This window comes from Suricata suricatta, chromosome 1 (assembly GCF_006229205.1).
Source record: "Suricata suricatta isolate VVHF042 chromosome 1, meerkat_22Aug2017_6uvM2_HiC, whole genome shotgun sequence".
In the NCBI taxonomy this organism is placed as follows: domain Eukaryota; kingdom Metazoa; phylum Chordata; class Mammalia; order Carnivora; family Herpestidae; genus Suricata; species Suricata suricatta.
The window spans coordinates 42,149,235-42,161,942 of NC_043700.1; the positions used below are offsets into that span (position 1 = coordinate 42,149,235).

Sequence of the window (12,708 nt, forward strand, 5' to 3'; positions counted from 1 at the left end):
TGGCCGTCCTTGTATTGTTTGATATGTCCAACAATCCCTTCAAAGGTGACACCTCCCACTGAAGAGAAGCATGAAAGAACACCATTCGCCAATGAAACACATATTGAGTGCTAAGTGCCATTGGGACTGGTTCAGCTTCGTGCTCTGATGCAACTTACCTTAAATGAGTAAGCATGACAAACACTGATGAGGCTAATCCTTTGGATGGGCGCTCAAGTTCTCTTGAGAAAGGGACAGATGACCAAAAAAAAAAAAAAAAATCCCTGGCTTCTTCTGAAGATAGGAGCACCCGGCACAGAAGGGACAGCAGAGGCAGGAAACACCCGGTCTTCCAGGAAAGGGAAGGGGCAGGGCAGGGCCTCCGGAAGGAAGCCGGAGAGGGACGTAAACTGCAAGGCCATGAGGGTTGTGCCCCCACGGAACTCTACTAGGACACGGATACCCTGAAAGTGCCCACGTGCTCAGGCAATTCCAATTTGGACCCGGCCGCACCAGTCTGGGGACACACAGACCTTTGAGATGGAAAAAAACCAAGCGCCCTGAGAATGATCTCTATGACATAATGCGGGCGTGACTGGAATATAGATATGGTGGAAGGACTGAAGAAGGAAGATGGGGCTGAAGGGTCACTCCTGTGGCCGGCAGTGACACAAAACATAGAACCTATCTGCCCCCTCCCCCACCCCTCTCCATGGATGAGAAGGAGGTCCAAGCATGACTGCCCAGTTCAGGAGCACGCAAACACAGGGCTGCTCAGGGATACCACTCCCTCTCATTCTCCTTACTCGGAAACATCTACCCAGAACTAATATAAATATTCCTGCACCCACAAAACTATCATGTTGGAGAGTGGGCACTTGAGAACTTTCTGGCCATCTAATCCTGGGAAGTGCTAACTGCACACGGGGGGCACTGTGCCATCCCTACAGGTGGGCTTTTTCATTTCCCCCTTTGTATTCCTACTCATAGCATGGCGGCCTGCTCCCATTCAGGTGACTTGGGTAAGCAAACTAATCAGTACATTTCAAAAGGTTCTTCATGCCCATATAAACATACACAAAAATATAAAAACAGGAAGATGCACATCTTGAAGCATTAATAGTTCCACATAACTAAATGCACACATTCAACATGACTGCATCTTACAATATAATAAATACAAGTAAAAAATGCAACGCTGTTAGGATGACAAAGTGCCACAAACTAAAAAGAATGCCACCCTAAAACAACTTGTAGTACACATACAAACATAACTGGGCACACCTTGGAGATACTGCAGGTTCGCTTCCAGACCACCCCAAAAAGCCAGTATCACAATAAAGCGAGTCAACTGAATTATTTGGTTTCCCAGTACATACAAAGTTATGTCTACACTATACTGTGGTCTATTAAATGTGCAATAGCATTATGTTGAAAACAATATATTCATTAAAAAATACTCTATTGCTAAACAATGCTAACCATCATCTGCGCTTCTAGCGAGTCGTAATCTTTTTCCTAGTGGAGGATCTTGCCCCCATGTTGGTGGCTGCTGACTGACCAGGGTGTGGCTGAAGGTCAGGGTGGCGGTGGCAATTTCTGAAAAAAAAGACAACGATGGAGTTCACCACATTGATGGAGTCTTCCGAGTTCTCTGTAGCCTGAGATGCTGTTGATAGCATTTTACTGACAGCAGAACTTTCAAAATTGGAGTCTGTCCTCTCAAGCCCTGCCGCTGCTCTATCGACTGAGTTCATGTCATGCTCTGACCCCTTTGTTGTCATTTCAAGCATCTTCATGGCGTCTCCACCAGGAGTAGATTCCATCTCAAGAAACCAGGGCCTTGGCTCATTCGGAGGGAGCAACTCATCGGTTCAAGTCTGCTCACAAGATGGAGGCCACTCAGTGCCATCTTCAGGCTCCTCTTCCAGTCCCCAGTTCTCTTGCTCTTCCCCCGCTGCACAAACATCCACAGTCACCTCCTCTGCTGCAGTTTGGAGCCCCTCACCATCCTCCATGGGGGCTGCAATCAGATTCTTCCAAATTTCTGTTCGTGTTGATATTTTGACCTCTTCCCATGAATCACAAATGTTCTTAATGGCACCTAGAATGGTGAATCCTTTCCAGAAGGTTTCAATTTACTTTGCCAAGATCCATCAGAGAACTCCCTGTCTACGGCAGCCAGAGTCTTACAACATGCATTTCTTAAATAATAAGACTTGAAAGTTGAAATGATCCATGGGGTGCAGAATGAAGGTCGTGTGAGCAGGCACAAAAACCACATTCACCTCGTCGTCCATCTCCATCAGAGCTCATGGGTGGCCAGGGGCATTGTCAGCGAGCAATGGACTTAAAACACTCCGTATGCCATGTTGTGAGCAGAAGTGCGGTCTTTCAGGCTTTGTTGTTCCATTTACAGAGCACAGTGGATTTAGCATCATTCATATGGGTCGTCGGCCTTCCAGAATAGTAAATGAGCACTGGCTTCCCTTGAAATCACAGCTGCCATAGCCCTGAAGGAGGGGGTCAGTTTGTCCTTGAAGCTTTGAAGCCAGGCACTGATGTTCCCTCTGTAGCTATGAAAGTCCTGGGTGGCATCTTCTTCCAATAGAGGCTGTTTCACTACATTGAGAACCTGTTGTTCAGTGTAGCCATGATTTGTGAAATCATCATCGCCAGATCTTCTGGAGAACTCGCTGCGGCTCCCACGTCAGCACCTGCTGCTTCACCTTGCACTCTGATGTCATGGAGACGCTTCTGTCCTCAGACCCTGGGAGCCAACCTCTGCCAGCTTCCGACTTTTCTCCTTCACCCTCCTCACCGCTCTCAGCCTTCACAGAGCTGAAGAGAGGCAGGGCCTTGTGCTGGATTAGGCTGTGGCTTAACAATGCTGTGGCTGGTTTGGTCTTCTGTGCAGACCCTCAGGCTTTCTCCACACCAGCAGTAAGTCTGCTTCTTATCGTTTGTGTGTTTGCTGGGAAGCACTTTAAATTCCCTTCAAGAACTTTTCCTTTGCGTTCACAACCTGGCTAACTGCCTGGTGAGAGAGGCCCAGCTTCTGGTCTATCTCAGCTTTCAACATGCCTTCCTCACTAAGCTTAATCATTTCTAGATTTTTATTTAAGTGAGAGACATGTGACTGTTCCGTTCACGTCAACGCTTGGAGGCCATTTTGGGGTTATTAATTGGCCTAATTTCAATAATGTTGTAATTCAGGGAATATGAAGATCCACAGAGAGGAAGAAAGAGGGGAATGGCTAGCTGGTGGGCTAATCAGAAGACACACAGCATTTATCAATTGAGTTCACAATTTTATATGGGTGCGATTTGTGACACCCCAAAACAGTTACAGTAATAACATCAAACATCACTGATCACAGATTGCTAAAACAAATATAATAATAATTAAAGGGTTTGAAATATTGCAAGAATTACCAAAATTACCTGACTTTAAGATACAAAGTCAGAAAATGTTGTTGAAAAATGGGTACCAATAGACTTGCTCAACTCAGAGTTGCTACAAAACTTCAGTTTGTATGCCACATTGAAAAAGTTCTAGAATATTCCAAGAGCTGTATGATTGTTGTTTTTTAATTTAAATTTTAGTTTGCATACAGTGCAATATTGGTTTCAGGAGTAGAGTTCACTGATTCACCACTTACATACAATACCCAGTGTTCATCACAAGTGCATTTCTTAGTACCCATCACCCATCTAGTGCATCTCCCACTCACCTCCCCTCTATCAACCTATAGTTTATTCTCTATCAATAAGAGTTTCTTGTGGGGACACCTGGATGGCTCAGTCAGTTAAGCGTCCAACTCTTAATTTCAACTCAGATCATGGTCTCACAGCCCATGGGTTAGAGCCCTGAGTTGGGCTCTGTGCTGATGGTGCGAAGTTGGCTCGGGATTCTCTCTCCTTTGTTTTCTGCTTCTTTCCTGCTTGTGCACACGTGCTAGCATGCTCGCTCTCTCTCGCTCTCTTTCGCTCTCTCTTGATCTCTCTCTCAAAAGTAAATAAATAAACATTTTAAAAGAGTCTCTTGTGAAGAGCTGGATGTTTATGAATTCGAATTTCTTCAAGTATTCCTCAGGTATCTGCTGTCTCTTCCAGGCTGTTGTCCACTTATGCTTCTCCTTCAAGAAGAAAAGGCAAAAAGAGAAGCTCAGATTCCTAAAAATAGTCTTTCCCCTCAGGCGCAGCAGAACCCGTGCCACCTTCTTCATAGATGCACTTTCCGGAGCCTACCATGTGGTCCTGGGTCCAGGGTGTTGACTGAGACACCTGCCTCATTTTGTTGAGCCTGGGCACCAGCATTTCATACAAGGTACCCTGCATGCCCAGAGCAAGAGCCCTGGCCACAGGAATCTCATTGTCCAATAGGCCCATCTGCCGCATGAGTAGGTTCAGGAATTAAGGAATACAATGTTTGGAAAGTCATCAAAGAACAGTCTCAGCCTAGGTTGGGTGAAAGCCACAGAAACAGTGAGTTGGGTCACACTTCCTAGAGGACCGATGATGCCCAGACAAGCCTAGACCCAGGAGCAGAACCTAATGAGCTCCCCCTGCTGGTGAGCCTGCGGTTCTGCATTCCTAATGGGCATCCATTCAGCAGAAAATCAGGCCACGTGGCCTGGGCTGCCTGAGCAGGAAGCCCTGGGGGAGTCAAGTTCAGTGGTGCCCATCTGGGAGGATAGATGGGTACTGGAGTAAGAAAGCACTTTGTGGTAAGAGTCAGAGGGGAGGGCAGACTGGGGGCAACAGGTCCTCAAAGGAGGGAAACTGCGTGGATTGTGAGGGAGGCCCCAGGGCTTCACCCGCACCTGTGCACAGGGCAGCAGCCTGTGGGTAGCAAGGTCTTGGTTACCCCCAGCTCAGCCGCACTCGCCGACACTGTCCTCTCTCAGATACTAAAACATATTAGAAAGTTTAGTTTGGTGCAGTATTGTATTTAGATGGCATATGCTTAAAGATTTCAGCAAAGAATTGCAAAAAGTTACCCCTGTAGCTAACTTAAATGAAAAGAGTCAGGTTGTTGGGGAAAGAGTGGGGAGGCTTGCACTGCCCACTGAAGACCTTTCAGTACGATTTAAGCATATCGCTGCGCATATGCTTTAACTGCTTTGAGAAAACGTGAAAAGTGATTACTCAGGATGGAGGGATTACTGGCCTTTTTGTTTACTTTTATGCCTTCTCTTTATTTAAAAAGGATGTGGTATAAATGCAGGAAAGGAGCAGAAAATAATACCCCAGGTGGAGAGAGATAATTGTCCATATAAACATTTCATATGCAATAAAGGAGGAAAGAAAGCAGAAGGAAAGGAAAAATCAGTTGTTAAATAGGACTGCAGGAGGGAGACAATGACTCAGAATTCAGGAGGCTCCTTACCTCCTATCATACCGCCAAATAAATTCCATTTAATAATATTGCTATATGCCAAAAATCATCAAATTTAAAAACCAGGGGGGCGCCTAGGTGGCTCAGTCAGCTGAGTATCCAGCTCTTGGTTTCAGCTCAGGACATGGTCTCATGTCCTGGGATGGAGCCCCCACTTTGGGCTCCACACTGAGCATGGAAACTGCTTGAGATTCTCTTTCTCCCTCCCTCTCTCTCCCTCTGCCTCTCCCCTGCTGTCTCTAAAATAAAATTTAACATTTTTAATAAAATAAAATAAAAATAAAAATTCAGTAAAGAATTAGAGATTTTCTTCCTATGCTGAGAATAACTTTCTAAGCTTATGAGGAACAAAAGTTAAGTGTTTCTACTACTCAATGTCTTATCAAAGTTGATAAATTGATATGAACCAGAACTCTGTGTGTGTGTGTGTTTACAATAAAAATGCACTTCTACATGCTGATCAAGAAATTCTGCTGCTTCTAAGAAACCACCATACAAATATGATGAGATATCTGAACTAAGATTTATTTTCAAATATGTTCAATATAATAATTTTATAACAAATTTGATATTATTACGAGGAATAGCTTACTACATTATTTTAAACTACTCTGGTTTTTACAGAGCTCTCATTAACCCTTCATTAAAACAGGAGGGCCCAGATGCTGAGGCTACAGTGAGAACAGGACAGACAATAAGGAGGGAAACCTGCCAGAGGGCTGACAGTGTTTGGCCTCAAGGGGAGGGCTACTGCTCATGCTATTGTCAAGCCTAGATGTTTTTCTTCTGCTACTAGCATATGCTTTCTAGTGCTTCTAGCAAAGCATTAGCTTTAAGACAGTAGGGTGTTCTGGACATTAGGCTACTGATAAGATTGTCCTTTTCTTCTAATTGCACCAAGATATTTGTAAACGGTTGGAGACTCTTATGAGTTTAACCATTTGGTTTCTGTCCTTCTCTTTGTCCTTGGGCAGCCAGGAGTGCTGGGTGTGCTAGCTTGTGCTTGGCCCTCAGCTTGCTTTATGCTCCCTCATCAGTGAGCATAGTCCAGAGCCCCAGACCCTGTTGGTGGTCATGAGCACCAGAAAAAGAACTTGGGAAGGTGAAGAGCTGACTCAAGAGTCCACACCTGGGGCTCCCTGCAGGGCACAGTAGGTTCTGCCCCCTTCCCTCTTCCCAAGGCTGTCCCTCTAGGGCAGCACAGGAGTAGCACACCCAGGACTCTGCTGCTGACACCACACTCTGGGCCTGTGCTAAGGGACACTCAGCACCCCTGACTGACACCTCCCGTGCCCCAGGGTGCAGGCCTGCAAGGTGGAGGGGTTTCACAAGCAGCAGGAAGGACATGGTTGGGGGCTGCTCCCAATGGACCAGGTGCCCTCCTACAGCCAGCCCAGAGCCCCCAGGCCACTTTAGAGAGCCAGGGTCAGTGCAGGACAGATGGGGCCTGAGTTGATTCAGGGCCCTCTTGTGGGCAGGAAGCAGATCCTGATAGTCTCATGCCACAGGGTGCTGGAGGAACTAACTCACTTGGTCTGTGCACTCAGGGTCCACTCCACAGCCTAGAAGACAGAGGGCATCCACCTTAGCAGAGGAGAGGGCCCTCTGCCTCATCTCCCTCCACAAGGATGGTGGGGGCGCATGGTGTGGGCTGGGGGCTCAGACACTGAACAAGGAGCCCCTGGGGACTGGTGACAGGGAGGGGGCATTCCAACTCTGGGGAACCCTTAGGGAGGGGAGAGGGAAGGAGGGAATGAAGTGAAAATAAACACAAAATCTCTGTTGGGTTCTGCTCTGACCAAAGCTGTATAAGCCCGCAACCCTCTCCTCCTGACTCTTGTTACCCATTCAAGGCATTGACCGCCTCTCTGTCCCAGCTAATGTGACCATGAGCCCAAGATGGGGCTGGCCTCTTAGAGGCACACATGAGGTGGAGACATGGAGGGTGATCACAGGGAACAAGATCAGAGCCAGGTCAGAAAGGCCAAGAGGACTTGGGGATGGAGGGGGGCCCTGTCTGTTTGGAGGAGCAAAGCAGGGGGTGCGGGAGGTGGCAGAGAGCGCCAGCTCCTGCTCCTTCCCCCCACCTCACCCGGGAGGATGGCCAGCCAGTCCAGTAAGTGGTCAGCCCCAGCACAGGAGAACACAGCGCACCTGTTGCTCTCCAGGGGGCCAGCTGCAGAGTGCCTGAGGAAGGAGAGGGAGCCGTGGGCAGCCTCAGGCCAGTGGTCGCTGGTTCCCTGCAGGCCAGGTACCTGACTCTTGCTTGACACACTTGAGGTTGCTCCTGAGGGTGCAGGGACTGTTCTGGTCCATTCCCACTGGGCACCTAGGTACAGAGACAGGGGGACCTGCGGGGGAAAGCTGGCAAGATAAAGAGAAAGAGGGAGCAAGCTCCAGGTGCCCAGTGTCCCTGACAAGAGAGTGGGGGAAGAACAGGCTTCTCCTGTCCCCTCACACCTCCTGGTTGAGGGGGGGAGGGGTCTGGGCCTGTGTACTTCATCCCTAGGGCCCTGTTAAGCATTCAGAGTTGCACCTTCAGGAGCTGGGCCTCCTTTCAAGACTTGCATGGAGCTTCTCTGGGCTGCAGGGGAGCCCCTGTGAAGTGGAATCCCTCCAGGTCAGGGATCAGAAGCCTCTTTGTCCCCAAGCTGAACCCCATCCTCCAGTCATCCTAGTACAGGAACTTCTTGTCCCCCACCCGTTGACTGTTTCTACAATCACAGCCAGAACTACAGGGTCAAAGAAGAACAATTACACTTGGCCCCTGAATCCAAAAAGTGGGGAAGAGATGCGTCTTAATGAGGGAAGGGGGCCTGGGATGAGGAAGCTTTAGGAGCTAGCTACAAGTTCAGTCTTGTTACAACTTTGTAGGCTGCGGCCACATTTGTCCTTGTCAGCCTTTCCCTGAATAATGAAGTGTTAAAAATGAATTTTATGACTGAACTGAAATAAAGATGAACATAAACCAGGCCATACTCTATTCAATGTTTTGCTTCAGATTTCCAAAGGAAGTAAACCATTTCTGTGGGGCCCTAAAAGTATCAAGTGCCCTAAGAGGCGATCTACTATGCCTAGTGGAAAACTCAACCTGGCCGAGGAAAGGCTGGGTGCTGAGGAGGCGTGGGAAGGGGCCACTGCTGCGGGCAGTGTGGGGCCATGCAGACGGACAGATGGCCCACTGAAGGCTCAGGGCACAGGGAGGTGCTGAAGGGATGGCAGGGCTGCATGAACGCAGGACAAAGGGGTACGGGAAACTAGGGCCTTCTGTGGGTTAGGAGCCCCTGTGGCCCCCACGCCTTGCCTAGTGAGGCTCTTCTGGCAGAACTCAGAACTTTTCCAAGTACAGTAAGCAGGTTTGCATGGACACTCCATGCCTGTGGTCCTGCTGCATGGACTTAACCTCCTTATCTGGAGACAAGGGATAAAGATTTGGCGACGCATTTCCCTCAGGACCTTCAATCCTTCTTCACCACTCAAAACCCCGTCCACTCAGCTTGACTAGGTTGACCAAGTAATCTGGGGGAGCCATTTTCAGCAGCAACATACATGGGGCACACAAAGGACAGCCACCACTCACCTGTCACTAACAGATGTATGGAAAGGATGACTATTATTATTTATTACATCAGGACTGGGAGGAAGTATCCATTAGGTCACAGGATCAGTGGCAAGAGATGAGATTTAACCTGAGTGCCCCCAGTAGGAAGGTAGCCCTGAGTGGCTTCCCCAAGCTCAGCCATACTAGGGAGGCATAGGGCCCTGGGCTGTGAAGGCAGAGAGCCTAGCCCCTGCCAAGAGCACAGGGCACAGGGCTAAGCAGGGCCTGGCCCATCTCACAGCTCAAACTTTTCCACTCAGCCAGGCCTCTTCCACTCTGCCCCTATACAGCTCCAAAATGAGCTCCTTCCAGCTGATGTTCTAGAAGATTTCCCTACCAGGTGGCATGCATTATAAAAGCAATTTCTGGTTTTGTTTTATTTTATTGAGCTAATACATCACTGTATAACAGGGTATGATGGAGACCCACTTGGAATCCAGGCTTCAGGTTGGCCATGACTGCCACGCACTCGTCACCTTGCATCCACCTCTGGGCACGAAGCCCACAGGGTCTGTGCCTGAGGGGTGGATTCACAGGGCATGTAGAAAAGGGAGTTTTCAGACAATTGGTAAAACCCACTCGTTATGCGCATGTGTTACAACCCTCTTCTCTTCTGACACCGGGTCCAGGAAGGAGGGGAAGCTGGTGAATGGATCCCCGCAGGATTCCCGGAGCCTGGCAGTGCGGGGCACTCCGCTTTTGGCCACCAGTGGAATCTGAACAGGCAAGTCTCCTCCACTTGACTGTGGTCTTTCCGATCCTGCATCTACCACGTATACTAGCCTGGCACCACCAACACAAGTACATTACAGGCCACACATGAAATTCGAATTCATAGCTACCACTCTAAAAGAGTACGAAGAAAGAAGCCAAATTAGTTTGAACAATACATTTTTGTAACCTAAAATAACCGACATAGTATCATTTCAATATGTAGTCTATATAAAACATTGAGATATTTTACTTTCTTTAATATTTCACTCAAAAAATAAAACCCATGCTCCCTGCATGGTGTCCAGGGTCTGAGATCTGCCTCTCCTTACCCCTCTGACTTCTTCACCCTCCACTCCCTCCAGCTGCCCTCCAGGATTCTTTTCTCTTGTAATACAATAAAATGTATTTATTCCAGAAAACATGGGCAAGGAAAGTTTTTGTAAGAATATGAAGCCACATATGCTATCCTCAATTAGAGACAGCATTCATTATTTTGCTCCTTTTAGTTGTTTTATTTAACCTTATGTGTGAATTCATTTCCTCTTTCTCTTGGACACGCGCATGCATACACATGTTTACAATTAAGGGTTATGAGTATGCTTTTTAAAAATCAGGATATAGAGGAACGCCTGTTGTGCTCAGTCAGTAGAGCATGCGACCCTTGATCTCAGGGTTGTGGTTTCAAGTCCCACACTGAGCACAGAGCCTATTTAAAAATAAACAAACAAAAAACAAATACCAGATTATGGGATCATAAGTTAAGTAGTGAACTTCTGACTTTAACCTGACAAGCTCACCTTAAAGGAGCTTGCCAATGTCCCACAAAATACTAGAGTCAGATAGAAAAAGAGGAAATAACAATACAGGAAATTGGGCCAGGGTCTCACTGTTCAAAATAGCATCATGAAGGAACGCTTGGAAGGCTCAGTCAGTTAAGCATCCAACTTTGGCTCAGGTCATGATCTCGTGGTCCATGAGTTTGAGCGTCAGGTTCTATGCTGACAGCTCAGAGCTTGGAGCCTGCTTTGGATTCTGTGTGTGTGTCTCCCTCTCTGTCCCTTCCCTGCTACTGCTCTGTCTGTCTCTCTCTCTCTCAAAAAATAAATAAATGTTAAAAAATATTAAAAAATAAATAAATGTTAAAAAATGTTAAAAAAAATTTTAATGGCATCATGAAGACAGCCAAAGAAATATGATAAGAAAAACTAGTAGGTTCAATGGTTTTTTTGTTTGTTTGTTTTGTTTCTGAGAAAGAGAGAGAGGGAGAGAGAGAGAGAACTTTAAGCAGTCACTATGCTTACAGTGCAGAGTGTGATGAGGGGCTCAATCTCATGACCACGAAATCATGACCTGAACCAAAATCAAGAGTTGGGCACTTAATTGACTGAGCCACACAGGCACCCTTTAATGTTAATGTTCTAATTTTGAGGGTTGTATTGTGGCTGCAGGAGAGAATGTCTTCATTTGTTGAAAACACACACTAAAGCATTCAGTCATTGATCATATCAATATCTCTTTTCCAAATGGTTCACAAAAAGGGGTTATGCAGTTTTTGCAACTTTCATTTAAGATGAGAGTGTTTTAAATTAGAAAGGGAAGTGAAAGAAGAAAAAAAGAAAGAGAAAAAGTTAAAATAAAAACAGCTTATTTTGAGCCCAGTTCAATCGACTATATCTAAACAAAGTGAAATGTAGACCCCTCCCACATAAAACCTGCCAAGCATTTGGTGACAGATAAGCTCCCATGTGTCCCACACGTCCTCCCTGTTCCAGGCTGGGCCTCCTCTGAGCCCAGGGAAGGGGTGGTCTCCTTTCTCTTCTCCCATAATGCTCTTCCCTCCAGTCTTCCCTGGGTTTCCTCCTCAGATTCTTTCCCTCAATATTTTATTATGAACATTTTCATATGGGCCCATATGACAGCTCAGAGCTTGGAGCCTGCTTTGGATTCTGTGTGTGTGTCTCCCTCTCTGTCCCTTCCCTGCTACTGCTCTGTCAAGAATTCAGTAGAGTTTGAAGACTCATATAATGAATTCCCATATATTCACCACCTAGATTCTATAACTAAGATTTTGCTATATCTTCTTTATTCCATATTTCTTTCTATATCCATCCCTCTGTCCATTCATCTGGTGAAATTCAACTGTAGATATCAGTACACTTCTCTTAAGACTTCATCATGTATCTCAATAACTAGAGTTCAATATTTGTTGACAGTTTTCTTAATGGTAAAATTTACAAAGAGAGAAATCCCCAGTTCTTAAAGGCACCACTCAAAGAGTTTTTAAAAATGCAATTGTGTGTGTAGCCCATGAGGGCTATGAGGTCATGGTACATAAGCATTATTTCAGAAAATTGCTTCATGCTCCACCTTGCTTATCCTCTTCTGCTATGACTTCAAGAGAAAATGGTCTTTATCAGATGGCCTTTACGTATGTCTTAATGTAATAGGAGCATTTATCAGGAAAGGGGGTGCAATGTTGTCCAATGCTTTTTCTGCATCCTTTCAACTGTTCATATAATTTTTCCTCTTCATGCTGTTAATATAGTGAGAGATGCTGTTAATTGTTCAAATGTTAATCCAACATTTATTCTTGCAATTAACACCAGTTGGTCAATGTGTCATCTTATTTAAATATTGCTGAAGTCAGTTCACTTTGGTTAAGGATGTTTGCATGTAATTTTAGGAGGGATATTAATCAGTATCTTTCTTCTTTTGAAATGTTTTGTCAGGTTTTGGCATTAGGGTTGTGCTGGCTTCATAAACCACTGAAGAACTCCTATGTTTTCTGGAAGAATTTGTGTAATATTAGTGTTATTTCTTCCATGAATATTTATAGAATTTACCAGTGAAACAGCCCAGGCCTGCAGTTTTCTTTGTGGTGGTTTTAAAATAATGAATCCCAATTCATAACTAGGTAAAGGATAATTCAGATTATATTTTCATTTTGTGTCCATTTTGCTAAATAGTATTTTTCAAAGAATTTATAAATTTCACCCAAGTTGTCTCATTTATT

General features: G+C 45.9%; 1 long non-coding RNA gene across 1 annotated transcript in view; it reads right to left on the reverse strand.

The window, feature by feature from the left end:
- Positions 1-4,034: 4,034 nt before the first annotated feature.
- The window catches only part of LOC115294646, a 15,658-nt gene continuing 6,984 nt past the window's right edge, over positions 4,035-12,708 (reverse strand). The window contains exons 2-3 of the long non-coding RNA XR_003910047.1: positions 4,806-4,892; positions 4,035-4,118 (exon numbers count right to left, since the gene is read on the reverse strand). This is a non-coding gene — a long non-coding RNA (uncharacterized LOC115294646). The remainder of the gene's footprint in view (positions 4,119-4,805; positions 4,893-12,708) is intronic.